The following is a 22485-nucleotide window of genomic DNA, read 5'->3' as shown; positions in this document are numbered from 1 at the left end:
TAAACTCTAACCCGAGAAATATACACAACAAATTAATTTTAAGTACTGTTTCTAACTTTTCTGGCTCCATTTAATTCTCTAATTTATCTAATCTCCTCTTATATCTGCTGTCCTAACATCTCTGGAGTGCCTGCAATGATGTTATGGTTCCAAATACAAGAGAAGTAGAATAAAATGTGAATCTGTACTGCCTTTCTAGCCCTAGTAGGTCAGAGGCATTCTGCACATTTAAATCTTGTGATCATGTGCAGCAATGGCTAGAAGTACCATTTGAAAAATTTCTAACCCATTTCTGAGAAGCAAACTTGACAGCCAGTCCAAAGGAGAATACAGTGAGGAATGAAAAGTCAGATTTTTCATTCCATATCACTGGGTAAAAAGGAATAAAACTAGAGAAATGGAAACTATGAGTAACAAATTTAAAGCTCTACTTTTGTTTTTTAAATAAAGGCTAAAAATTAAGGGACGAAGACTGCTGACCTTACCGAGCCTTTAAAAGGGCCCTGACGAGAGTGAAATTCAGAGAGAGGATTGAAATCAGTGCTGGTGAATTCAGGAAAACTTTAATCCACCAACTTGTCCTCCTTCTGGAAGGAGGTCAGTAAAAGCTGAGGATAATGCTGCCCCAAGCTACAGTAGCAGCTGTGAGGCATCTCTTTGTCATAATAGGGAAGATTCCTTCGTGGACCTTTTTAGTGCATGGCAAGTTTACTGAGGCTATGCATCAAGATAAGGATACAGCCTTAACAAATCTCTGGTATATAATATCTATTCATTACATTACAGTGCTGTGGCTTACAAGTAGAGATAAATTATGTCAGACAGAACCTGAAAAAAAAATTCAGCTCATCAATGGCAAGTAGGAACTTTCCCTTCCAGGCATCTGAGCGTGGGAAGAGGGGGAAGAAGAGGAGACATAATTATTATTATTATTATTATCTTAAACTTGCAAATATGAACCAATTTGGTGGTGTTTTCCTGAGTTTGCAAACAGAACTCTAAACTATTTCTGCAGCCGCTTCTATTTTCTCTAGCAACAGCAGTTTGAAATTGGCATGTTTCTGGTCAGTTCCACTCCAGCTATTCAAAACGAAGTGGGCAGTAGTGAAACAGCTAAGAATCACATGAATTCACTTTCCTATTGTTTAGTAAAGTTAAGAACAAGCACTGGAGATATCAATCCGGAGGAGAATCCAAAAACCCAGAGGCTTCAGAAGGTTCAGCTTACCACGTTCTTCTCATTATCCTTTTGCAAAACAGTCAATGTGCTGTGGTGAGAGACAGATCCTATTTAACAGACAGAGGAAATAGGAAGAGTTCACATTTATCTGACACCTGCTACCCACTGATTATCATGAAAAGTGGAGACCATCAGAAAACAATCCAGGACCCTGCAATGGAGACTGGGTTTCAAGTTGGTGTGTTGCCCCAGCATCTCACGGATAGCCCATCCACTTTTTCTGTATACCAGACTCTAGCTAGGGGCTTACTCCTTGGCAAGTCAGGATGTGGGAGAGCTTTGTGCATCCTGATATTATACCTGCTCAAGATGGTCACGGATTCCATTAATTTCATTTTTAAGAAGTTGCAGCCACGATGTTTGGGATTTTCCCAGGAGATTCAGTGGGTGAATTCGATGGCAAACAGTTAAACTTCAGAGTTGTAAAGTTCAAGCCTAGGCTGTATGCTCGATGGGGCAGGGACTATGGCCTGGTCTACACTGTGTGTTTATACCAAATTTAGCAGGAGTTAAACTGATTTAACCATGCACCCATCCACACAACAAAGACCTTTATATCGATATAAAGAGCTCTTAAAACTGATTTCTGTAGTCCTCCCCGATGAGGGGAATAGCACTGAAATCGGTATTGCCATGTTGGATTAGGGTTAGTGTGGCCGCAATTCAACGGTATTGGCCTCCGGGCGGTATCCCACAGTGCATCGTGACCGCTCTGGAAAGCCATCTGAACTCGGATGCATTGGCCAGGTAGACAGGAGAAGCCCCGTAAACTTTTGAATTTCATTTTCTGTTTGGCCAGCGTGGAGAGCTCACCAGCACAGGTGACCGCGTAGAGCTCATCAGCACAGGTAACAATGCAATCTCCTGAGAATCGAAAAAGAGCTCCAGCATGGACCGCACGGGAGGTACTGGATCTGATCGCTGTATGGGGAGAGGATTCTGTGCTAACAGAATTCCAGTCCAAAAGACGAAATGAAAAAACATTTAAAAAAATTTCCAAGGCCATGATGCAGAGAGGCCACACCAGGGACTCAGTACAGTGCCGTGTGAAAGTTAAGGAGCTACCAGAAAACCAAAGAAGCAAATGGAAGGTCCAGGGCAGGGCCGAAAACATGCCGCTTCTACGCTGAGCTGCACGCAATTCTCGGGGGGTCCGCCACCACTATCCCACCCCTGTCCATGGATTCCGAGGTGGGGGTGGTAATCTCAGCCATGCCTGAGGATTCTGCAGACGGGAAAGATGAGGAGGAGGAAGAGGAGGATGAGCTTGCAGAGAGCACACAGCACTCCGATCTCCTCAACAGCCAGGAACTTTTTCTCACCCTGACGGAATTACCCTCCCAAGCCACCATCCCACACAACGAAGCCATGGAAGGGACCTCTGGTGAGTGTACCTTTGTAAATATAAAACATGGTTTAAAAGCAAGCGTTTTTTAATAATTAATTTGCCCGGAGGACTTTGGATGCATTCACGACCAGTACAGTTACTGGAAAAGTCTGTTAACATGTCTGGGGATGGAGCGGAAATCCTCCAGGGACATATCCACGAAGCTCTCCTAGAGGTACTCCAAAAGCCTTTGCAGAAGGTTTCTGGGCAGGGCAGCCTTATTCCATCCTCCATGGTAGGACACTTGACCACGCTATGCATGTAGCAAGTAATCTAGTATCATTGCATGACAAAGTCTAGTTGTGCATGGTCCCGGTGTTTGCTGGCATTCAAGCAACATCCATTCTTTATCTCGCTGTGTTATCCTCAGGAGAGTGATATCGTTCATGATAACCTGGTTGAAATTCAGGAACTTAATTAAGGGGACAGAGATAGCCATTCCTACTGAGCTGTTTGCCTGTTGCTTAAAAGAAATCCTTCCTTGCAGGTAGCCAAGCAGGGGGAAGGGTGCAGGTGATTGGAGCTGAGCTTTTTCGCATTTGGGTAGCAGAGATCTTCCCTACTACCAGCCACGCGGTGGGGGGGAGGGATAAAGCAATCATCCCAGAGAATTGGATGGGGGGGTGGTTTCTGCTGCTGCATGTTAACAGGAAAGCAGCAGCACTGAACGGGATTTGCTTGGTATTTGGGAAAGGAGGGCACTGTGTATATGAAGGCTGCAGAAGCCGAAAGACAATGGTTAAAATGGCTGCATGCAAGCCGAATTCTGCTGCCCAGACCTGCGACTGTGAGATCTCTAACACCAGAGGCGCAGGCACTCAATATTAAGTTGCAAAATGCGACCTTGTAGTCAAATCACATGTGCTATGTAAGGTGAATAGTGTTGTTCACTGTGAAAGAGTATAACCATTGTTCTGTAAAATGTATCTTTTTAAATACTTCTCTCCCTTTTTTCCCTCCCTCATGCAGCTGCAAATTTTTCAGCCCTCCCTACTCCATCCCGAAAGCTATCTCAGATAAGGTGGTGGAAAAAAAAAAAAAAAGGCACGAGACGGAATGTTCTCGGAAATAATGGAAGTGACCCACAATGAAAGAGCTCATCTGAATGAGTGGAAGGACGTGGTATCAAATTACAGGAAAGATGCCAGTGAATGTGAGGACAGGAGGGACGCTCGAGATGAGAGGTGGCGGCAGGAAGATCAGAGGTGTAGGCAAGAAGATCAGCGGTGGCGGGATGCAACTCTGGGGCTGCTGCGTAATCAAACTGACATGCTCCGGCGTCTGGTGGAGCTTCAGAAACAGCAGCAGGATCACAGAGTGCCGCTGCAGCCCCTGTATAACCACCCTCACCATGTTCCACATCCTCCTCACCCAGACGTGTAAGAAAGCGTGGGGGGAGGCTCCGTGCACCCACCCACTTCACCCCCGTGGACAGCCCAACCAAAAGGCTGTCATTACTTTGAAATTTCTTTAGTGGCCTTTTCCTTCCCTCCTATTCTCCTCCCTAACCACACCCAGGCTACCTTGTCAGTTCTCTCCCCCTCTTTTTTATAATGAATTAATAAAGAATACATGATTTTTAAACGATAGTGACTTTATTTCCTTAAGCAAGCTGTAATTTAAGGGGGAGGGTGGATTGTTTACAGGGAATGAGTCAATCAAGGTGGGGAGGTTCATCAAGGGGAAACAAACACAGCAGTCAAACCGTACCCTGGCCCGTGATGAAACTCGTTTTCAAAGCTTCTCTGATGCGCACCGCTTCCTGGTGTGCTCTTGTAATCGCCCTGGTGTCTGGCTGTGCGTAATCAGCGGCCAGGTGATTTGCCTCAGCCTCCCACCCTGACATAAAGGTCTCCCCCTTACTCTTACAGAGATTGTGGAGCACACAGCAAGCAGCAATAACAAAGGGGACACTGGTTTGGCTGAGGTCTGAGCGAGTCAGTAATGTGTGCCAGCGCGCCTTTAAAAACGGTGAAATGCACATTCTACCACCATTCTGCACTTGCTCAGCCTGTAGTTGAACAGCTCCTGACCACTGTCCAGGCTGCCTGTGTATGGCTTCATGAGCCATGGCATCAAGGGGTAGGCTGGGTCCCCCAGGATAACTACAGGCATTTCAAAAGCAGCAAAGAGTCCTGTGGCACCTTATAGACTAACAGACGTTTTGGAGCATGAGCTTTCGTGGGTGAATACCCACTTCGTCAGATGCATGTGAAGTGGGTATTCACCCACGAAAGCTCATGCTCCAAAACGTCTGTTAGTCTATAAGGTGCCACAGGACTCTTTGCTGCTTTTACAGATCCAGACTAACATGGCTACCCCTCTGATACTTGACTACAGGCATTTCAACATCCCCAATTATTATTTTCTGGTCTGGGAAGTAATTCCCTTGCTGCAGCCATTTAATCAGAGTAGTGTTCCTGAAGATGCGAACGTCATGAACCCTTCCTGGCCATCCCACGTGGATGTTGGTGAAACATCTCTTGTGATCCACCAGTGCTTGCAGCACCACTGAAAAATACCCCTTGCGGTTTATGTACTGGGTGCCCTGGTGCTCCGGTGCCAAGATAAGGATATGGGTTCCATCTATCGCCCCACCATAGTTAGGGAATCCCATTGCAGCAAAGCCATCCACTATGACCTGCACATTTCCCAAAGTCACAACCTTTTGTAGCAGCAGCTTAATGATTGCTTTGGCTACTTGCACCACAGCAGCCCCCACAGTAGATTTTCCCACTCCAAATTGATTCACGACTGACTGGTAGCTGTCTGGCGTTGCAAGCTTCCAGAGGGCTATTGCCACTTGCTTCTCCACTGTGAGGGCTGCTCTCATCTTGGTATTCTGGCGTTTCAGGGTAGGGGAAAGCAAGTCACAAAGTTCCATGAAAGTGCCCTTACGCATGCAAAAGTTTCGCAGCCACTGGGAATCGTCCCACACCTGCAAAACTATGCGGTCCCACCAGTCTGTGCTTGTTTCCCAGGCCCAAAATTGGCGTTCAATGGCTAGAACCTGCCCCATTACCAGCAGGATCTCCAAACCGCAGGGGCCTGCCGTCTGAGAGAATTCTGTGTCCATGTCCTCATCACTATCGTCACCACGCTGCCGTAGCCGCCTCCTCCTTGCCTGGCTTTGTAGGTCCTTGTTCAGCATAGACTGCACGATAATGCGCGAGGTCTTTACAACGTCCATGATTGCTGTCTTGAGCTCAGCAGTGTCCATGCTTGCTGTGCTATGGCGTTTGCACAGTTCACCCAGGAAAAAAGGCGCGAAACGGTTGTCTGCTGCTTTCATGGAGGGAGGGGTGAGGCTGTACCCAGAACCACCCGTGACAATGTTTTTTGCCCCATCAGGCACTGGGATCTCAACCCAGAATTCCAAGGGCAGGGGAGACTGCAGGAACTATGGGATAGCTACTCACAGTGCAACGCTCTGGAAATCAACACCAGCCTCGGTACATGGACACACACCGCCAAATTAATGTGCTTAGTGTCACCGCGTGCACTCGACTTTATACAATCTGTTTTTAAAAAATGGTTTCTGTAAAATCGGTATAATCCCATACTGTAGACATACCGTGTCTCCCTGTATTCTCCAGCACTGGCAACGTGTCTGGTGCTGTATGACAAATAGGCTTGGCAAATTTGATTTTTTTTTAATATTTGACAGATAACAGTTTATTCTTAAGCATTTTCATCAAATAAATTTTCACAATTGCAGGAAATTACAAGGGGTCAAACAATTATTTAATGACGGCAGATATTGAGATTAAAAAAGTTAAAGCTTTATAACCATTAAGGAACAAATTGTCAACATCATGTCAAAATATACAAAGTAAATAAGCTTAAATCTAATTTGTGAATTCTCAGACAGCATTTTTCTTACTTTTCCTACTTGTACATTTCTATTATAATTGATTAATAAAAAACAAAACCTGAAACCTTCCAAGCCTAATGATAAATACCAGCAAGTGTGGGAGGTAGTAGTTTACCAGAACAACACTATGGCAACCAAAAGGAACAGATGGAGGAGTTTGATTACACAAAGGGACATGACGTTTCTCCTAGCCCCAGTTCCACGTAATTTTTATATTTTAACTTGGAGAGCAGGGTTGGATTAATAGAGGCAGGTCCCAAAGTGGCAATACCTATGCTCAAAACTAATCATGGTTATCAGAGCATAGACACTCTTCTGTACTAAAAATTGGGGGGAAGGTTTCAGTGTCAGAAAGATGCTAATGACCTTTGACCTAACATTTAAAATTACTGCATTGCCATAACACTTGGTCTTTTTTTTTTTTTTTAAACCATGATGAACACAGAAATTTTGTATAATGGGACTTAGACAAAATAAGTTATAACTGTAAATAGCCTATTCCTTTTTTCAGTCTCACTCTTCTCTTTCCTTCAATAATACCCTGAACACAAATGATCTTCAGTAGCACTGACCAGCAAGTGAGGGACCCACGTCAGGGTTTTATTCCATCTGAATGTAAACATTCTAGTTGCAATGCTACCAGTAAGTACTGCAGAAATACATACACAGCCTTGAAAGCTCACTGACATTTTACCCAATTAGTACAGTCAAAGTCACAGGGTTCTACCTGCTTACTTTCTTTTCAAGAAAGTAAATTAAGAGACACCTCCACAAAACATGCTTTTACGATAGGGTTCCCCTCCATAGAATCTGCAAAATACTGTAGCTGGACTGAAACCCTCAACCCTAATTTCCTTCCCACCAAACTACATTGGTGCTTTGCCTCTTCTTCACTTGGTGACACTAATGGGAAGCCCCTGGGAAACCAGCATAACTTTAAGTTGCTAATGCAATTGTCTAGAGAGGTCTCTTCTTTGTACTGTTCATCTTTTCTCCATAAGCAGCATATTCTCTCTTTCTGTAAGCTCATTAAAATTCACTTGTTTATTTCACGCTGTTCGAAGTAAGGGTAAATGACTTTACGGCATGTCACTTAAATTGTAAAATTTCTGGACTGATGTACTAAGGGGGATGCAAATTTAGCATCACTACTTTAGGTAAACTAGGCAACATTTGTACCCCAGATATTTGAATGCTACTGGGAACCACCAGCATGGAAAATTTTTAAGAAGTCTCTTGTCTGATGGGTGCCTAGGGGCACCTCTTCTGATTGGGTTGTATTGACTGTCTTCTGGATTTTTATGTTTTTCCAATGACTTCCAAACAGGAACTGGACAATTTTCTCTGTTCAAAGGAATGACAGAGCATGTGAAGTATTCAATACACTGGTGTATAGTGTTAAGATTTACAGAACTCATCAAGAAAACCATTTTAGTCCTGGAGATTTGCCATCTGGTAGGTTTCTTATAGCATTTTACATTTCGTCTGTTGATATCTCTACTTCAAACTGTACTTTTGTTCTTCTGTAGTCAGCAAGATTTTTAGGTGATCCAAAAAACTGCTTATTTGTGTTACAGTAGGAGTTCATCTGCATTTGTTGTTTTCCTAATACAACTTTAAAAAATGCATTTGACACACATAATATCCTGGACAAACCTTACTGAGTGAAGTATTTTAGGAGCTATTGTACAAAAATGCCAATGGTTATGTACTTTTGAAGGATTGTATGTATTTCCATGAGAGAGGGGGACCACAGCCCTCCAGGAACTAAGAACAATGGCGAGTGGTTAGGCCCATTCACTCAGGTTGTAACACCTCCGCTACTTCCAGCAAGGCTTGCATATACTGTTTTAAACCAGATTCTCTAAGAAACAACAGACAAAGAATGGATTTTTGGTTAAACGGCCTGAGTTAAAACTGACTCAGGGCCTTCTTTATGATCCAGTAAACAGACAGGACCTTTGGGGAAAAATTCTTAGGGAGGAGTTGAAGGTTTTGTCCCATTGAGGAGTCATAGGACTTGCATGCTGGTTCCGAGCTGAAGCTGTGATGAACTTGTCATCACAGGATCAAACCCTGTGTGGGGTCTGAAGGACTAATCACCAACCAGAACCCTTGGTGAGGTTTAGGCGATCTCTGGTAAGTTTATTAACATGGACATAGGCTCTTTTATTGTTTTAATAAGTTTTCTCTGTAATGCTGTCACCTTAAGAATAAATGTGTTTGCTTAGAAAGGGTTGTGTGATGAGCTACCTCTGGCATTGTCTTGTGAGGGGAGAAGCAAAGAAGGCATAGGACAGTCTGTCTTTTGCTGGGGAATAACACAGTGAAGGCAAGGAATTGTTCAGCCTGGAAATACTCCACTCAGAAGGGAGAGAGACACGTGTCTCCACTCAAAAGAGGTGACGGCTGAAGAGCCTGGAACCTAGGCTGGGTGCCTTTGCTGGACTATAGAGGGTGAAAACAGATGCAGTTGTCCTAAGTTGTAATAGTAGCTATCGTAGCTTTTTTTTTCCAAGTCAGTTCTTCTGATCTTATATTCCTTGGACTACTACAAATACAAGGGCAAGGACATTTTTGAAAGCATACAATTAGCTCCCCTCCCCCAAAAAAAAATAAATAAAAAACTGAGGTGTATGACAGCGGATTGTTCCCTAAAGGCAATAATATTGTCATCATGCAACTGAATTTCTTCAGCTTGAGCTTCACTTTATTGGAAAGTACCACTGATCATTTTTTTGCTGCAGAGATTCCAATTTCCTTTCGAAAGATACCTGCTCTGGTAGAAGGGCTATTTTGGATAGTATTTATTCCTCTAATGTACATTTTCTACAACAACTGTGTGGCAAGTTCCCCACTGTCACTTAGTTCACAATATTGCTTAATATTATCCAAAATGTTTGGCTACTTTATCTAATTTGGCCTTTAACACAGCACTAAAATCTCCTTTAAGAAAGAATTCATTGTGTATTAGGTAAGAGTAATTAATGAATAAATCTAACAGAAAATCAAGATATGCAGAAAGGGCATACATATACCCAGTGTGCCAGGATGCAAAAGAATGTCCCTCTTCACCTACAATAAACTGAAGTAACCACCCCAGTGAGAACAAATTGATGTATCCAATATGGCTACTTCCCTTCACCAAGTAGCACAGTGTGCAGCAAATACATGTCCCAGTCCCACTCTGTCTTTAGGAGGAAATATAAAGACAAGAAATTCTTAGATTCCCCTCCCACAGTTAAACTACTGAGTAACCAGTATGTTGCCACCTGAATCACTGAATGAAAAGTCTAAATTTAATGTTTTTCATGCATTAAAACTATATACAGTACCCTGCTGAGGGTAAAGCAAGAAGACTCGTTATTATAAGGTCATGGTTAAGGACAGAACAGAAGTCCAGGCATTAAAACTATAACTGAACCAATATTATTAAGTATACAGTAATACTCTCTTAGTGGATCTCAGCTGTTTGTCGATAATAAAATAATGAAGCAAGCTAACAGATAGTCTTAGTATATTTCTAGGATAGCAAGTTTTTCAAGACCTATGAAATGTACTCACTTTGTTTAACATTAAATAAAATTAACCATGAAAAAAAATCTGAATTATGTCATTGGAACTTTTTAAATGTTAGGCATTATCAGCAAGGCAAGCCATGTCTTTGAGTGAGAGTCGAAACCTGAGTTTAGCCCTACTTTGCAGTTTTAGTCAGGTGGAAAGATCAACAGTAAGGAACATCAGGATCATAATGAAAGTATACAGTATTGAAAATGTTCCCCGAGTTCTATCTACATGAAAAGAAGATAAGTGGTATTTTCCATAGATCCCCTTATTCAGTACATAGGCCATAGGGATAGTGTAGGCTCCTCTCAGTCAGGACCATAAAATTAGGTACTCCTACAAATATTACCAGAGAAGTTCCCTATTAATTAAAATGCAATCACTGAAGCTAAGCATATACCATATAACTAATAAGAAAAATTAACTGCTTAAATCCTTCATTTAACAAATAGCATTGTAATTTTAATTTCAAACCAGAATTAATTTAACACAAGAAGTTGCCCCAAGACTTTTTTAACTAAGTTTTTCTGCTCTTAAGTTCTTGCAAAATTCAGAACTTCTTCAGGGTTTTTAAAACATGAAAGTTGATGTTTCTTTTAACCATCATGAGGGTTACTGAGACTAAGATAATACATCTAATACCCTGAATACCTCCTGTGTTCTGCATGCAGCCACCCCATTAGTGTAAGAAGGGGTTTGCCAGAAGCTGGGAATGGGCAACAGGCGATGGATCCCTTGATTACCTGTTCTGTTCATTCCCTCCAAGGCATTTGGTATTGGTGACTGTCAGAAGACAGGATACTAGACTGGATGGACCTTCCGTCTCACCCAGTATGGCCATTCTTATGTTCTTATGTGATAAAAATCCCGGGGAAATGTCAGTTTTTCCCTTCTAAATAAGTAAGCTTTTTGTTTCTTTCCCCTGACAGTCTGTAAAATAGATGGCTTATCTTTAAAGTTTTGTAGGCTTATAATTATAGGTCAGAGGTGAGGGCCACCTCTCACAGCCACATTTACCACTTCATGGGCTGTATTTTTAAAGCTTTTACTTGCTGATCCAATTGTTCTGGAATCCATTCAGAAAAAGCAGATCACTGGTTTGGGGTTTTCCATTCTTCCAACGAGGCTCAGAAGTTCTGTTCTGTATATTGAGTGTGTCTCTTCTATTTTCATTAACTTCACCTTTCTCTTCAAAGGACTTATCTAGACTATGATAAAAGGTGCATTTTAAAAATGTATTGGCAAATAAGTGTTAACAACCTAGTGTAGACAGTGTGAGTTGCGTTTCCCTCTGCTAGGGCTTACCTTGACCAGATAACACGTTAAAAAACAACTTGGCTTTCCTGCCCTAGGGTTTTAAAATGTGTTAAAAATGCAAAATGCTCCTTGTGTAGATACGAATAAAAGAACTAAGTAGTTGAGTTTGGGTATTCCATGTATTATAGGCAGGCATCTATTGTTGTTTGAGCTCTTTTATATATTCCTGTTAATTGATTTTAAAATCCTTGTTATTCCAGTTAGTTGGTCTAAGGAGGACTGATTATTATTTATATAGTTGTTGCACCTCAGGTCCCATCTGAGATCAGGGCAACTTTGCATCCGGCATTATACAAACACACAATATGGAAGAATACCTGCCCCCAACAACCTTACAACTAAAACAACAGACCTGGTTAAAAACAAAGTATATTTCATCAAAACAAACTGAAAAATACATGAAAAAAAGTTTGCTCCTTCTAAAATTTCAGTGATATTTTTCTTCCTTTTTTCTTTTTTGACTAGCTGACCTATGAGCAAACATTCCTAACAGGTAAACAAGGAACCGAGGATAACATGGAGAGGGTCAGGGACATGATAGCCACCTACAAGTACCTGAAACCAGGGTTGGTGTCTAGAGTTCCTGGCTACGGAGCTAATGTGATTATATCCTAGTAATGTCATCACACCAGCCTGGATCCCATGAAGAGCAGACTGCCCTAAAGCATGACACATCTACTGCAGGACCACGAGATATCCAGATGGGGCAGCCCTTCCCACTGCTGCTCTGCTTACCTTAGAGGCGGGGATGACTCTGGCTCTTCACATGGCAGTGGGTGCAGAGCTGATCACCATCACTAATCTTCCGGTGGCTCAGCTTTTGGGTAGTCACTGCTGTTTGGGCAGCAGTGTAAGAGGAACCTCAGCTGTTGCTGCTCCCCCTCCTCTTCAGGCACTGGGGAGAGGAGGCCTGACTGCCACTGCTGCTGGTAGGGTGGCAAAGATGGGGAGAGCCCAGCTACCACTAGGGAAGCCAGAATTGGAAGGGGGTCTACCATAACCTCAGAGCAGAGGGCTGTTGGGGTGATCTCCGTCACCCCATTAGAGGACTCTGATAACGTGATAGTAGCTGGGTGACTCCCTACTCAGAGCCCTCAATTGGGGCATTCAGATGACCCACCATAGAGGGCCTTCTGCTTTGATGGCAAGAGGTTGGGAGCTCTCCCACACACAGGGAGAATCCTGTACTTGGGACAGAGGGACTCACGTCCTCCATCCTCAGGAATGGGACAGGGAGTGATAGGCAGGGAATGAGAGAGGTTCTAGTCCAGGAGTAGGCAGCCTGCGACACGCAAGCTGATTTTCAGTGGCACTCACGTTGCCTGGGTCCTGGCCGCCAGTCCTGGGGGCTCTGCATTTTAATTTAATTTTAAATGAAGCTTCTTGAACATTTTAAAAGCCTTATTTACTTTACATACAACAATAGTTTAGTTATATTATAGACTTATAGAAAGAGACCTTCTAAAAACATTAAAATGTATTACTGGCACGCAAAACCTTAAATTAGAGAGAATAAATGAAGACTCAGCACACCACTTCTGAAAGGTTGCAGACCCCTGTTCTAGTCCATCCAAGGAGTAGTAATGCCAAGCTGTCTGCCCCCAGCAGGTGGTTCTTGTGTAGGTGGGCCCTGCTCCCACCACTTCAAATGGAACAGGGACACAGCAGGGACAAGACAACATGGGCCTTGCAAGGGATGTGTCTTGGATTGTCTTAATGTAAGTTTCCCTGGAAAGTGTCAACTTCAAGCAGGAAGCAGAATCTTTATTGGTGATAAAAGAAGTTAAGTTAGAGTAGTAGAATGGAAGTGAAGCTAAGAGTAACGATGTGAAAGTAAGAGAAGGAGCACTTAGGAAGATAGGACTGCAAGACTGGATCTGATTTACAGTCCATCTTTTCCACTACTCAGTCTCTGACAGTGACTAGCAGCCAATGATTCAGAGGAAAGAAAAAGAAACCACATAAGGCGGATGTGGAATAATCTGCTCCTCATCTGAAAACTCTTCCAAAACCAGTCTTTAACTATTAAGGATTAAACTCTGAAGCATGAGATTTAGTATCTCTACCAAAATGTATGTAACCACTAGCTCTGAATACTCGTCATCCATATCGATGTTCAATCCGCTTTTCAAATCTTTCTAAGTTTTTCGTCTCAATTACTTCCTGCAACAAGGAGTGCCACAGTCCAAACATGCATTGTGGGTAAAAATATTTCTTTTTATCAGTTTTAAATTTACCACCTTTCTTAATCTCACTGAACGTCTCCATATGCTTTTGTTATGAGACAGGGAGAACATTCTACCATTTATTATTTTATATATTTTTATCTTATCCCTTCTGATTAGTCTCCTGTCTAAATTACGCAATCCCACGGACTATCAAGAAAAGCTTGCTTACAGTTAGATCTCTTGGAAGAGTTTGCCATAGTCTAATAGAAGTGGGGAAAGCCCTTTGACTCAAGGCATTAAAACCAGACTAGATCAAGCACTAGAAAATGTACTGTTGGGAACAATCCTGTATTGGCAGCAAGATAGGCTAGGTGACCTATAATGTCTTTTTCCATCCCTCATTTCTATGACTCTATAATGATATTTGTCCTTGTTTCAACTTCAGTAAAACATAGGAAGATTGTTTTAGAATTAGGAGAAATGCCATCACCATCATGGAACTCTCCATATTCATTACTCATGGAAAATGTAAAAGGAAAACCCTTATTTTCCATTTTAGAAGCAGCACAAGGACACTTCCCCAAGCCCTTCCAGTAAAAATAACAAACATGCAGCCTTGTATGCGCATAAGTTCTCATAGTGAAAATAGAAAATACTATTGCACTGCTCTTAGCAGCTGGTTTATCAAATTGATCGATACTATGAAGCAAGATTAATCAATCCTTTGTTTTCAAACACTCCTAACCCCAATACCATCTGCATCACACACAATCTATTTTATTCCACTTTGGAAGTGAATGAACAGACAGTAGCCTACAAACCTCATATTAATTAAAAGACTTGCAGCTTTTATACAATAAAACCATTACCACAAAAACATGCTCCTGTAACATTAAGAGTCTAACTTAAATCCAAAGTAGCTAGGAGTCAGAGTTAAATCTCTCTTAACTAACTACCATAATATTGACCCTACATACTTCAGCACATAGGATATATATGATCATCCATTGTTTGGAAACACATAGTAGGGCCTGGCTCCCATCTCACTTACTCTTGCTTTACTCTGGGTTAAGTCCATCAAATCAAAGCAGTTAGTCCACTATAAAATATGCATAAGAGAAGGAGAATCTGACCTGTGATACCTAGGCATAAAGATGTGAGTTGAAAGCTTCAGCTTTCATTTTGATTTTTCTTGGTTTTGTCATTTTGAAGAGACACTGCGAACTTGAAATCTATAATCATTTTTAAAAATTCAGAATTAGTTTCAGGTTCTAAACCTGCCCTCAAATTTACACAGTACCATAGTGAACTTAGTAGGGTGCATTGCCTAACTTTTGTCGTTTTACAATCATATTTTCCTGAATATATCTGCCTTGTTGCTGTGTTAAAGACCCACTCAGATACAAGGGAAAACTAACAGTGAAACTGACTATACACAAAACACTGCTGACTACACAAAGAAGATGAGAAATAGTTTTCTCCTCTCTTCCCTTTCAGATCTAGTACTACTATGGGTTACTTTTAACAATAATAGGTTAAAAATTTTCAAACAGAAGTGTAATTTTTCAAGCTGATCAGAAACTTTTTGAGGCTTGTTGTGGGTTTTATGGTAAATACCATTTTATGCTACAGACATGCATTAGAGCTGACATCAGAGAAATCAAAAGCCTATTTCTTGTCCCACTGAAGTCAAAGAGCCCTAAATTAACTAACACCACATAGAGATAAATCAAACTCTGGGTTTCTCATAGTTTTCAATCAGGTCCCCACATATTTTAGCCAAGGAGACCAAGGAATAAACATTCTCTTGCTGAGAGTGTTATGGAATCTTTAATATCCACATAGAGCACACAAGACCACCACTTTTAAGATTTCATCCTAAAGATCCATTCACTGTGAACTACATGTAATTCAATTTATGTGTTTCAGAAGAATGAAGCACTGAACTGAACATGCCAGGATTTTCACCTTTGGTTCCAGGGATTCTAGCGATTTCAAACAAAACCTGAGTATATCACACCATTGCATCCAGTGTCATTAGGGTGACCAGACGTCCCGATAAAATCGGGACTGTCCTGATATTTGGGTGGTTGTCCCTCGTTCTGACCGATCTTCAGTTGGGATGCAATTTGTCCCAATATTTCACTCGACTGGCAGCACTCGGCCAGCAGACCTCCCCCCATGTGTCCCAATATTGTCTTAATCTCATCTGGTCACCCTAAGTGTCATAGAACATATGGCTCCTTCAGAGCTATTAATCTACAGTGAAAATACATCCTGAGACAATTTTAAAAACAAATTTATTAAACAGATCTCCCCCACATCCTCCTGAAATGTGAATTACAAAACCCATTATAGCTAGATATTTGGGGGGAAGTCACTAAGTACAGAATACAGTGGAATTGGTTTTAAGTTAAGTAATTATGAAACTGAAAGAAGGAAGCCTAAAAAAGGATTTCTGCCTCTCCTCTTCTCCCCTTTCAAAACAGCTCTCCTTCCTATCTAACCAGCACCTTGCAATAAAATCCACTTCTCCTGGCATTTTTTCACTGTATAACTGAAGGGTCAATCCACGGATATTTTTTCTTTAACAGCCTTCTAAAAGGCTGGCCTTTGCATCTGCTAGAAGATGGAAAAATAGTCAGAAAGACATTACTGCTATTTTAAGTGAAGACGGCACATTATTGAAAAACAAATGTATTGCTGCAAGCTACAATAAAAAAAAAAAGGTACAATAACTCAGTCCAGTGAATTACAGGATTCACAACATACCACTAACCTTGCCTATCCATTACTTACCAAATCAATTCAGACTCACAGCTTCATTACTTCATGCTTTTTTTTCTAGTAAACACAATGCTGCTCTTCTTTCTTTCAACCAAGCTCTCAATATACTTTATACTTGCTCATTAGAAATTAATTTAAAAAACTCAAAATGGATGAAAAATGCTTTATTTATTGCATTTGTACAATTTCCCATATTCCTTCATTTCAGTTTACTAGAAATGTAACTTCTCAGCATACATATACATACACACACACACAAGTTGGTTAGTAACAATGCTTTTTAAAAGAAATAATAGCGTGCTCTTAAGTGGCCAAGAAGAGCTTCAGAAAGGGGAAAAATAATGATTATTTTTTAGATTATAGTTTTAGACAATAGTTCCACAGAACTAACATAAGAACATAGACCCAACATTTAAAAGATTGCATCTATATAAAATGTATCCCTAAAATCTTTGATAATTACATATGCTGACATTTCAAACAAATTCCAAATCAGAATGAAAGAAGTGCAGAAAAGGAAAAATAAAAGCTGTGCTATGGATTGAGTAGGCAAAGAAAGCCTCATCTGAAGCACTGGAAATTAATGAAATATGAAACAATAATAAGCAGATTTCTGACACCCAGAGTTTCTAAACTGACTCACAGATTTAAGTGAAAGGTACAAATGACCCTCACTTTTGTTATCTATAAAAATATTTACCCTTTATTTCTCAAACACTGATGATGACAAGATGTTGTGTATTTGTTTCTGGAGGAATGACAGCCACAGGCTGCAAAGATAGGGGCACACAGTTCAGATTTTGACAGCAATGCAGTGGAATTTAAAGTATTGTGACTGGAATATTTTCCAAAGCACGTTAATTGAGACCCTATGAAACATGTTAACAAAGAGGTATTAAAATACTTATGGTAGTATGTGTTCTAACCACCTGGTATAAAGTAATGTGCAATGAGGGTAGAATTTAATGACACATGCCTCGTTTGTTCCACACCCCCTTATTAGCTCATCCTTAATATATACAGAGCTAGGCAAACATCAATGCCTTCATGTCCATTTTCTGTCCCATTGCTTTAGTTCATGGGCCATTATGACAATGTTAAAGATCTGTAGCACACATTATAGTAAGCCGAACAAAACCACAAGTGGAAAGGCAGGTCATTTTTCTGAAAGATCAGGCCTAAGCCCCAGTATCCTCCCTAAACGCAGATTTCCACATGACGACAGCAAAACAAGCCTCAGTGAATTGCTACTGGCAAAACCAAGCTTCCCAGAAAGAAGGTGAAATATACATATCTGCGATGACTGAGAGTGTGATTTAACCAAGCCACAGCTCGATTGCACCAGGATCTATGAAGATGGTGCTTAGAACAAGAACAGATCAAGAGGGCTCTGCTCCCTAAAAGTGGTATATGACAATACCAGCTTGTCATCCCCATCCCAATTCAGACACAGAGCTAGAGAGGCAAGTATCAGACCCTGGGATGCACCAGGGATGGGCTCAATCTCCTATTCCTGGAACTTCCTTGCAAAGCAAGAGCTGTCAGGAGAGCAGCAGCATCTTCTGCAGGAAATGTCATCTTCACCCCCTGTTCTGCCAGGACCATGTGTTACCCATTCAGTTGCTACAGTCTCCTCCCTCCACTCCCCTCCCCCAAATCTTTTCCCACACTCTCAATCAAAGGAAAGTAATCTATTAGCTCCAGTAACAACACACATCAACATAAAAGGGTTCATAGAGTAATACATTCCCCTCACACACAAAAACCGCACACACAATTACTACTGTTACTGACATTGTTTGCAGCAATACCTGGCCCCTGGGGCATTAATATATCTGTGTATCTTTCATTGCAGCTTAGGGAGACATGCAAATCTCGTGTTCTCTCTCTCTCTCTCTCTCTCTCTCACACACACACACACACTCCTAAAACCTGCTGTCTCCCATCCCCGTCCCCCTGGTGCATGCTCCACACAGCAAGTGCCTGCCACAACACTGTGCACTTCTGATGCTGGCGGCTGCCACCACCTCATTTTTTCAGTCGCAGCATCCTCAGCTGCCAGCAGCTCCTGGGGGGAGGGGAAGAATCATGCCATATCCCCCTGTCTATCTCAGCCAGGTTAGCTCACATCCCCTGCTCCACACACACACCCCCCGAGCCCTGTGCAGCCAGCCAGGCCCTCCTGCAGCCAGGCTTCTAAGCGAGCCCCCATCCGCAGGCGGGCTCAGCACCTGCCCTCAGCACCAAATGCAAATTCATTTGGGGCCGGCCGGATTTCTTCCCCTTCCTTTATTTCCCCTCACTTCAGCCCAGCCCCAGCATCCCCCTCCCGCAGCTGGCTGGGGAGCTGACAGGGAGAAGCCTCTTTACCTCGGCCGGAGTCTGCGCAGGCCCCTTCAGCAGGCAGCGCGGGGCAGCTGAGCCTGGGGAGTAGGGCAGCCAGCCGGGGAACGAGCCTTCACTTCAGCGGCTCCTACCTCCAGCTCCACCATCTTCCTCCTCCTCGCTCCTCCTGCCGCTGCTCCCTCCAGCTCTGCAGCCACCGGCACGCAGCGCCGGGGCCAGCCCCCGCCTGCTGCTCCGCCCCTGCCCCGCCTCCCCCCGCCTGATGACTGCCCCGGGGACAGACGGAGGCTCTGGCTCGCCCAGCCAGACAGGGAGCGGGAGGGAAAGCGGGCTGAGCGGCTCCCTAGCCTGGGGTGCAAGCGGCTACTCCCCCGTAAGCAGCAGATGCACCTCCTGCACGCTGCAGTCCCTCCTGCATCAGCGGCAGGGACGGGTATCAAGAGCAGATGCATCCATGATGCAACCGGGCCTTTCTCTCATCCACAGGAGCAGCAGCTGGAGATAGGAGTAAGATAGGCAGCTAGCCACGCTCATATCAACAGCAACCCCTTACACCAAATTTCCACTTCTTCCCCACCAAAACCCTCACCACAATAACCCGAGTTGCGTTACAGACTAATGCCAGTTGAGTGGGGGAAATTGACAACTATGGGGCGGATTCGTTTCAAAATACGTGTGCCAAAACTCCATAAACAATTAGGCAACTGGATTTGAGTCTACGCTTGCCTGAGTTGTGCCCAAATCAAGTAAATTACTTGTAAGAAGCACCACTAGGTATTTGCTTTCGCATGTACCGATTTACATGTATGCTCATATTAACTGTGTTTATAAATGTGGCAGGTGGTGGGAAGGGGGGTATGTGCACATTCATTTTTCCATGCCCAGGTAGGTCTCTGAGACTTTCCGTTTTTTAAAGGGGGGGGGGAGATTTTTAAAGATGCTTGAGAGTTAGTGCAAAATGATAATAATAATTAATAATTCCCCATCTGCCACATAAGCTATGATAATTAAGTCCTGTTTGTAAAGTGCTTTGAGATATTTGGAAGAAAAGTAAAATAACTACTCCATACCTATCTAGGAATGTAATAGTTGTTACTGTGCTAATGTTAATTCAGAATTTAATCGTCAGCAAAATAGATTTTAATTTATCCTGTTCCAAAGCACCTACTATTAATGGAGACTCTCTATTAATTGGTAGTAGTGCAGTGCCTATGACACACAGTTGAGCCATTCTGATTCCATCCAGTAAATCACAATTATACCTGTCCACCCTAGTCAGTTCACTACAGTATTCTACAAATGCAAAGTGATAGTAAAATATGTGCATAGTGCAAAAGTATATGTTGTACAATATGGCAAAAGTCCATTTTTGCAGAGAACACATATAAAACCTCCGGAATACAGTGCTGTGGTGCTTTCTGCTTAGACTATAGCTATCACAGCTTCACCCCCTCCCCTGCTATGGAGGGCCCTTTTTCTTCCATTTCATTTTTCACTCTTGCTTGCTGTATTTACTCATTGACTTAATATGCCTGTTCATTCTTTTTCTTCCTCCCTCCTGGAGATGTCTCCCAGCTTTATGTACTAATGGAGAGAGAAAGGCTAACTCCTCATGGCACTGGGGCACAGGTTGGAGCAGAAGAAAGATACACCATTTTGTGGTATGCTTCATCTTCTGCTCTTACAACCTAACACTATTCAGCAGTGGCAGGGTGTCCACATAAGACTCCGATGCTTAAACCATTATATCAAATAAAACAGTTCAATTCTCACAAAAAACAAACATAGAACATGTTTTCTTAGATCCCAGCGTGAAAAGCAGCATTTCAGTATTGACTGAATAGCAAAAAAAAAAAAAAAAAAAAAAAAGACTCCATATTCTAAATGCCTCCCTCTCTTCTCACAATTAGGACACAAATGGGCCTGTAGGGCTTAGGTTTTCTATGAGCCTGAGGAGATGCTGGTACACTCACTTGACAGTACTAGCACTGCAGTAAAATGCACTGGCATTGTCCTGTAGGCCCCTGGGTACCTGGGTATCACCAAGGCAATGAGAAAGTAATTGTAGTGGCAACCAAGTGACTACTTTACCTACCCAGTTCAAGCTGTGCAGCTGTACAGCAGAACCTGAGACAGCATTGCAGGTTTACTTATGTAGCCAGAATGCCACTGCTGCTATTATTCCTCCACCTCTTGCCCTTGTTTGGTGCACAGAAGAGAAATGGGGTGTCAAATAGTACTTCCCATTCTACTGCATGAGATTAAATTAAGGGTTTGGCTACACTGGAGAGTTGCATCGCTCGTGGTGGGTTTACAGCGCTGCAACCTGCTCACCGTCCACACTTGCAAGGCACATACAGCGTTGCATCTCCCTGGCTGCAGCGCTGGCTGTACTCCTGCTCTGCTTGGGGTATAACGATTGCAGCACTGGTGATGCAGCGCTGCTCCACCAGTGTGGCCACCAAAAGCGCTGTAATTGGCCTCCAGAGGTATTCGGAGATATCCCAGAATGCCTGTTCAGCCACTCCCAACAGCACTGCAAATGCTGCAAATGTGGCCACACTGCAGCGATGGTAACTGTCAGTGTGGCCACACTGCAGCGCTTTCCCTACACAGCTGTACGAAGACAGCTGTAACTCCCAGCACTGTACAGCTGCCAAGTGTAGCCATATCCTAAGTATTTGACTTTCAACTATCATGATGAATAGTAACAATAGAAATCTGCTGTGGATTCTCATCCCAAATCAGCAGTATTGCAGTTAGCGGTGGTATTAATTGTTAGATCCATAACAATTGTACCTAGAGAATCAGAAGTATGGGGCCCATTGTGCTAGGTGCTGTACACATAATAAAAAGACAGTTCATGCTCCAAAGAGTTTATTAGCTATGCAAGAGACTGAGTCTATACAAAATCTATGTATATCCCTCAGAATTGTGTTTGTTTTCTATTCTAGTTGGCCCTATTCTTAAATTTAAATACCAGCTATCACTGGCAAACATATGGAGAAAAAAATAATATTTTCAACTGAAAAATAATATGTTTTAAATAAGCAGAGTTTTTTCCTGCATTTCTAATAACAACTTAGATTATTAAATGTGAAATAATTTTATATCTCCAATTTGATTGTCCCTGTCTATGCCCTTTACTTACAGTTTTGTTTAGTTTAAGGTTCTTCATGCAGCAATGTTTGGGTTTTGTTTACTTATGTAAAAATATTTTCACTTATTTATTTTTTAAATGTGAAAGCATTTTTTAAGTTTTATAGAGCCTTGCTTCTACAAAATTTAATTTTCTGGACAAATTTAAGTTGATATTGTCCCTTTAAACTGAACAGAATGGTATGTAAAAATTGTAAATATAATCAAAGCCAATAGAAATCTGCAAACTCTGCAGAACATTGCATTAACACCTTTGAACACTCCTACTTCCCAATTTGTTTTACAGGGAAATTGGTGAGAAATGCAAATAAAGACACTTTGCAAATCTGAAGTATTCAAACACTCCTGATCTGTAAATAATGCTAACCATTTTTAGGTGACAAATCTGAGGAACTGTCACAGATTGAAGTGTCACTAGAGGAGGTTTTGGAATTAATTGATAAACTTAACATTAACAAGTCACTGGGACCAGATGGCATTCACCCAAGAGTTCTGAAAGAACTCAAATGTGAAATTGTGGAACTATTAACTAGGCTTTGTAACCTGTCCTTTAAATCAGCTTCTGTACCCAATGACTGGAAGATAGCTAATGTAACGCCAATATTTAAAAAGGGCTCTAGAGGTGATCCCGGCAATTACAGAC

The 22485-nt window shown here is 42.2% G+C and overlaps 1 protein-coding gene across 2 annotated transcripts in view; it reads right to left on the bottom strand.

The window, feature by feature from the left end:
• The window catches only part of APBA1 (amyloid beta precursor protein binding family A member 1), a 151853-nt gene extending 132964 nt beyond the window's left edge, over positions 1-18889 (bottom strand). For both annotated transcript variants that reach the window (XM_030567372.1, XM_030567373.1), the window contains exon 1: positions 18708-18889. The gene's annotated coding sequence lies outside the window, so the exon portion shown is untranslated. The remainder of the gene's footprint in view (positions 1-18707) is intronic.
• Between the last annotated feature and the right edge of the window lie 3596 nt (positions 18890-22485).

This window comes from Gopherus evgoodei, chromosome 6 (assembly GCF_007399415.2).
Source record: "Gopherus evgoodei ecotype Sinaloan lineage chromosome 6, rGopEvg1_v1.p, whole genome shotgun sequence".
Lineage (NCBI taxonomy): Eukaryota > Metazoa > Chordata > Testudines > Testudinidae > Gopherus > Gopherus evgoodei.
The sequence above is the reverse complement of the archived record's forward strand: the minus strand, read 5'-3'. Positions and strand labels throughout refer to the sequence as shown.